Genomic DNA, 6,740 nt, shown 5'->3' on the forward strand with positions numbered 1-6,740 from the left:
CGCTCGCCGCCTGGAGGGTGCGGGCGGCGGCTGGCCGAGCTGGGAACTGGAAGCTGTCAGAAAGGTAACATGGCCGGCCGGCGCCCCGCCTGCGCTGTCGCCGGGAGGACCGCTGCAGGGGTGGAGCGGGCGGGCGGGCGCGTGGTCTCAAGGGGCGCTGGGTCCCGCGGTGCGTGTCACGGCCCCCACCCGGGCCACTGCGTGTCGCCGCCGGGCTGCGCTGCGGCGGGGCCTGGGGCGCGGGATGGAGCAGCCGGCCTGGCGGGCCCGTGTCCTTGTGCGCGTCCGCGCGCTGCCCCCGCGGCCCAGGCTGGGGACGTCTCGCGCCGCTCGGCCTGCAGTCCCCTGGCCTTGCTCTAATGCGAAACTTGTCGTTGGACTTGAGGGTTTGAACCCCGATGTGCCAGCCATCCTGGTTTTACTACGGCTCGGGGAAGCTCGCGCTACTATTGTTCGTGTGTGTTGTGATGCGAAGGGTGGGAGACTCGCAAACCTCCTACCTCAGGCCAGGTTCCCTGCCTGGCGCTCATCCCTCGGATTTGGAATTGGCGACAGATTTGCTGCCGTGATTTCATGGACTGTTATGTACGGTTTCTTATTTGCTCTTAATGATGGGATCATGTGCTCAACTGTCATAAGTTTAGATCGGGTTTTGCTATGCCCTAAAAAAAAAAAACACCCACTAAAGTTCCAAAATGTTAATGTTTAATATCTGTTCAGTATTCACCGGCTCACCCTGAGAAGGCCACTAACGTGCGGTGGTGGGTGGGGAGGGGCCGCTGTCTCGGGTTTATATTTGGAGCAGTGCAGCGTGGTGAACTTTGTGTGTGTGTGTGTGTGTGTGTGTGTGTGTGTGTGTGTAACGGTTTTGTGAGGGCCGGCAGCCAGAAAGTAAATTCATTCGTGCCAATTTCATCAGCAGGGAGGAGCCGATGTTGACTTTATGCTTTCCTTTTTAACACTTGCAGGGCGCAGAAGGGAATAAAGGAGGGGGCTGTGGCGTGGTGTTAGCTGCCTTTCCCGTGGTCCACGGACTATGTCTCTATATCAGATCTGGGGGTTCTGCAGGGTATCCCAGTGATCTGTAATGTTAAACAGCCCCATAGCAGAAGGAGGCTGCTTCCTGGACTCTGTGCTGCGCAGACACTGTTCCACCTGGTTGAAGATGTGAGGGCGTCGCTAGTACCCCAGAGGGCCCAGAGGCAGGCCATACAGAGTACATACAGGGGGAACACCGTTGAGATGTACAGTGGTGGGTAAAGTGTGTGCTGTGGACAGTGCTCGAGGGGATGAAGTCTGTATTAGAAAACCTTTGCTGGAGTTATTTGATTGTGTCGATGCTCAGATGGGTTTTCTCCCTCACTCGTCAGCCCCTCAGAGCTCTAGTCTGTCATCCTCACCGCTGTTGTATGATTCCCAGCACCCATCACCCATGCATCATCTCAAACAAGCAGTTCTGCTCTGTCTGCATCTCTTCCATCAGGACTCACGGGGAGAGGATTCTTTAAATTAGTTTTCATGGAAATATCGGGAAATATTGTGGAAACACGTGGAATTTTCAGTGCCCAGTTCCTACAGAGGAGGATGGAAAAAACAAGTCCGTTTTAAGTGTCATCACGGTATCTCTGTTAGCAAAGGGGAGCCCCTGAACTCCACAGCACTGCTCACCTCCCCCTGTCAGCCTGGGAAATAAGCGCGTATTTGCCTCTCTGAATCTGGGGCAGTGCTCTGAATGTGCGTCCCGGCCCCCTCCTATGCTGGGAGCGGTCACTCATGGTCCCTTACGAACGTGTACATGGGACACACTGCCCGGCTCGATGGCACTCACCTGCCACCAGCTGTCGCTCTCGGAGGGTGAGTAATATGTTCCTGCTGCCCAGAGGATGGCAAAACCACTTTAGACCAACGTGTGCTCAACCCCATTCTCTGAACAGATTTCATAAAAGGGCTTAATGAATTTCTTATTGAGTGTCTGGGCAGAGAAAGGGATGTGTGTGTTTGCATTCAGGAAGCACATTATTGTTTTTCTTTCTACGTAAACCTTGCTAGGCCTGGCCTGAAGAATGAAAGAATCAGAGGTTTGTGGCATCGGCTGGTGTAGCCTCAGCCCCTCTGTGCCACCCCCACCCCCTTGTCTTGCTTTGTCCCTGCTGAGTTGATAGAGTTGCTCTTTAAGGTCCTTTGGAATTTCAGGTCTTATAAGCACATAAGTGGCTTAAATGAGATGAACCAGTTTGTTTTCCAGTATTGCTTAGGAGAAACCAATGAGTGGAAGGATCAGAAATCTGTATCTCTCTACATTTTGGAACTTAAAAAATGCCCCAGCATACCCGCTTCCACAGTGAAAAGTTAAAACCAGCCTTCGCGCCGAATTACTTAAGTATATTGCTTTCACATTTCCTGTTCCATCAGGACTCATGGGGAGAGGATTCTTTAAATTAGTTTTCATGGAAATATTGGAAAATATTGTGGAAACATGTGGAATTTTCAGTGCTCGGTTCCTACAGAGGAGGATGGAAAAAACAAGTCTGTTTTAAGCACATCACGTCGGTTGAAAAAACAGGGTGGACTATCAAAGTTCTTACGTGGCCTGTGGGCGGTTAATGGTGCTCATTATTGGGATTTGCAGACAGTGGCCCTGCTTTGGTTGCACTGTCTGCTGGGTATTGCTATCGATGCTAATATTATTTTGTTTTGGGGGGCCATTGCCTGCAGAACTCAGGGTACATTCCTGCTCTGCCGGTTGCCTCCTTGTTTCACTCTGCTGTGTGTTACGACCCAGTGCTCCCCTCACTGGGGAAAGCCAGCGCCTTTCCCTTAGAACAGCCTCGTCAGCAGAGAACAGGAGCTGTGGCAGGCGGCCCCGCCTGTGGGTACTAGCAGCTACAGTCGGTGTTGTGGGGCCAGGGATGGTGGGTCTGCTCAAATACTTGGGATTGAATGTGCGACGGGGAGGAAGCCAGCCAGTGAGCGGTCCGCTGCAGGATGCCAGGTGGAGTGGCCGACACCCCTTTTCCTAGATCATTCTTTCTTCCCTTCTTTTGCCTTTTGGGATCTTGCATTTTTCTTCTTGGCTTTAAGAGGGCCCCCAAGTAGTTTCATTAATAAGTGAATAAGCATTTGGCTTAAGGAGTAACTTTAAATGGAAATACCAAAGTAGAGAGGAAACAGAAAACTTCTCAAAGACAGACTTGACTTGTTTAAAACACTCGTTTGTTGATTGAGATTGAGCAGTAAGTTTCTCTGTGAACGGATGATGCTCGTTTCTGGGGCTCTGCGTGCCCTGGACTTGCAGCCACAGGAGGCACTCGCCCCCCTCTTTCAGGAGTGGCTGGGCTCTTCTTTGGTAGAACTAGGGACGTTGCCTTGTGATATAGCCTGCGAAAGATTTGTTGTTTGCACAAGAGACGTCTTTATAAAATATACGGCATGTCAAACCCTTTGTGGCTTTAGTTGTTGGTATAACTACTTACTCCCTACCTTCTGCTTATGGGGGTTACTCAGCTCATGGCCTGCTTGGCTGATTAATATGCCCAGTTACTTTACCTGCTCATTTTATTCCATCATAGAGTCCAACTCGAACATTTTCTTAGTAAGTACGAATCTGCTTGAGGAAGGAGGTGAATGCTAACTGAAATGTCGGCCTTTTGTGCTAGTCAAGGAACCAATAATTTTTTTAAAAAAATTGCAGATGAGCAGCGCACAAGCAGCTGGCACATTCCTGTCGCCAAAGCCTAAGGTCTTCATGAGATGGCATTTGGAAGGTGTGTGGACTTAGGGCAGGGTGGGGAGCGTATGAGGCTGGAGAAATCGTTTGGTATGATGTTTGACCAAATACAGCAGGCTAAATTTTAAGTTGATGTTATAAATATCCAAATGATGTTATAAATATCCAAATGGCCCTTGGCAGAAAAAAGGTTCCCCACCCCTGATGGAGGGGGTGGCATTTCCAGGGCTATTGGGCCCAAGGTAACATATACACTTTGCTCTAAACTCGAATTCTGTCCCCCCACCCACTTTCCAGCCCCTGTTCTTTCTTTGGAGGTCCCTGATGCTACAGAGCTAACAGCTCTGCGGAAGCTTAAAGCGTAGGACCACCTTCCGAGGTCAGTAAGCAAAGACCCAGCTGTCTCTAATGCCACCCAAACTTTGTGTATATTCTCCTCATGGAAAGGAAACAGTTGATTCTGGAAACCAAGTGTGTAAAAAAATCCCCCCCCCCCCCGAGTCTCATTGATAATTTGTTGTAAGTGGGTGAGGAAGAAGGGAAGGGGTCAGCAGAGGGAGGGAAATAGAAGCTGTGGGGGCCCTTGAGCCACTCCAGCTGGAATCAGATCTCAGGATAGTTACAAAATGTGTTTACCCTGTTACATCCATCGCACCCGTAGCCCTAGGTATCGCGGTGAATGAAGTGGAGTACTCGGCCTGATGAATGTAAAATATTGTTACCTGCATTAAAAATATTTATAAGACGGCAGCATTGACATGTGTGGGATGTGAAGTGGGTGGACTTGAATTCTAAGAGTTTTTCAGAGCTATGGAAATCGTTCCGTTTGAAAGTTCTTTTCTCTATGAATTAATATAGGTGCCAAGTTTGGCCAGGAAGCGAGGAAAGTAAACATACACACACATTAAGGCATAGATCTGTAACACTGCTCCAAATGCTTATAGGATATTTGCAGTGCTGTACTCCTGCTTAGATCTGAACTTTATGAGGTTAAAGCCGTAACAACAGCTCTATTTTGTTTTAGACTGGGCCCACGGGTTTTATATTCTTGTTATGGTTTGAGGCTACAAGCTGTTGGATGCTATGAGTCACTTCTTGTCTTCCTCCTCCCAGCCTTCTTCAAATGGCTGTCTCTTTTTTTAGAGTTGATTTTTTAAAAAGCAGTGATTTAGGGGATGAGTAGTAGCATTCTTCTGAATTGCAAAGAGAATGTATCGGATCATCCTGGTTTTGATGTCATGTATATGGACTGACTCACCAGTCCAACTCCTAGTCATATTAGTAAGATCATTTCTAGTTCTTCTCATAATTACTCAGGCACCTTAAAAAAAAAAGCAGATTCTTGGTGCAGTGAGTTGATTTAGTTTTGCACATCAGTATTTATCCTGGGAATCAGGGACGTGTCATCAGCTGTAGCGTGGACAGCGCCTCGTGTGATGTGATTGGTTTCCGGCCACTTTTCATTGAGTTGGTGCTCTCCTCGCCCTCCAGTTTCTCTCTCTGTACACCTACCTCTACTTTCAAGGTTGCTGACTTTATCTTTCTTTTGTGATTTTTTTGGTGTTCCATACAAAGGTTGCCTACTCTTGTTGCCAGTGCTCTTTTCTTTCTGCTAAGAACGTCAAAAACTTGTCACCTCTCAAAAGAAGTAATTGCACCAATTTGTTCCTGATGATAATAAATAGGGATCTCAGAGAGGCGAGGCAAACTGGGGTTCCCAGGTAGAGGCTGGGGTGCAGGAGCCAGTGTGACAAGGAATGGGGTTTCTCACTAATGAGCGTATGGATACTGCCCTTCTGTCTTCAGGTCCCAGTTGGGGTATTCATTTTTAAAAATATATTTTTATTGATTTCAGAGAGGAAGGGAGAAGGAGAGAGAGAGAGAAACATCAGTGATGAGAAGGAATCATTGATTGGCTACCTCCTGCACACCCCCTACTGGGGTTTGAGCCCACAACCCGGGCATGTGCTCTGATCGGGAATCGAACTGAGACCTCCTGGTTCATAGGTTGACGCTCAACCACTGAGGCACACCAGCCGGGCTGGAGTATTCATTTTAATAAGCCTTTGAGACAAATGGAGTGGGAGAATGCTGAGATACTGAGTTGTAAAAGTCAAAATTACATACAACAAGCAGACTTTTTTTGGGGGGGGAGGGAGGGTTTGCTATTTAGTTTTTTGCAATGCTATTGAATTCTGTCTTTTGAATATTCTCTTGATACCCTTGCATAGTAACATGGACTTTCTGTGCTGTGTGAATTACAAATTGAGAGAGTTCTTTACTAACGTGCTTTGCACAGTAGGTATGGAACACGGGAAAAACTATGCAAGCTTGTGAGGAATGGAGGGTCTCTGATTGATAGTAGGTAAAATAGGTCTTTCTCTTCTGGGCTGCTGGTTTTAAATCTTGTTTTTCTTTTGCTTCTTAGGTTGGAACTGTTTCTGTGCCTAATGAAGAGATTAAAGACCATGGGCAGATCTAGCTAGTTGTGTCAGCACCAGAGCCAGGGATTCCTTGCACACCCGTCCACAATCACGCACAATTATTATTATGTTTTTACTGAATTGTTTAGTTAGTCAAGTCATAGATTTTTCTATTTATTAGAGAAAATTTGTAACATTTAAAATAAAAAAACTGCCTGAACATCTCACCTCTTCCATACAGGCTACTTCAGATGCGCAGCCTCAGGCCTCCACCCATGCGTGGGAGGAGGAGGCAGGCCTCCACTGTCTGACTTGCTTCTGGACACTTAGTCCTGCCCAGAGAGACTTTATTCTAAAGTCTCAGGGGTGATTCAGAGTGTGTTCTTGCTGCCATATTTCAGGAGTTCTTACAACAAATAAAGCTTAGGGAGGGAAGAGGCCCTTAATGAACTATGGGGACTTTCCCAGGCGCGTTTGTGGATTAGCTGTGCTTGTTCCCTCGCGTGCACAAGGAGCCTCGTTTCTTGACTCTAACACTCAGGAAAACAGGAGCATCTACTCTGCATCCTGGTTTTATTTCCCGTTCCCCT

General features: G+C 47.8%; 1 long non-coding RNA gene across 1 annotated transcript; it reads left to right on the forward strand.

Annotated features, from left to right (window-relative positions):
* Window positions 1–391: 391 nt before the first annotated feature.
* On the forward strand, window positions 392–6,375 carry LOC106698705. The gene is made up of 3 exons (XR_001350094.2): window positions 392–3,764; window positions 4,025–4,106; window positions 6,156–6,375. It is a non-coding gene; the product is annotated as an uncharacterized LOC106698705 (long non-coding RNA).
* The last annotated feature ends 365 nt before the right edge of the window (window positions 6,376–6,740 follow it).

The sequence above is a fragment of the Myotis lucifugus genome, unplaced genomic scaffold (genome assembly GCF_000147115.1).
Source record: "Myotis lucifugus unplaced genomic scaffold, Myoluc2.0 scaffold_217, whole genome shotgun sequence".
Lineage (NCBI taxonomy): Eukaryota > Metazoa > Chordata > Mammalia > Chiroptera > Vespertilionidae > Myotis > Myotis lucifugus.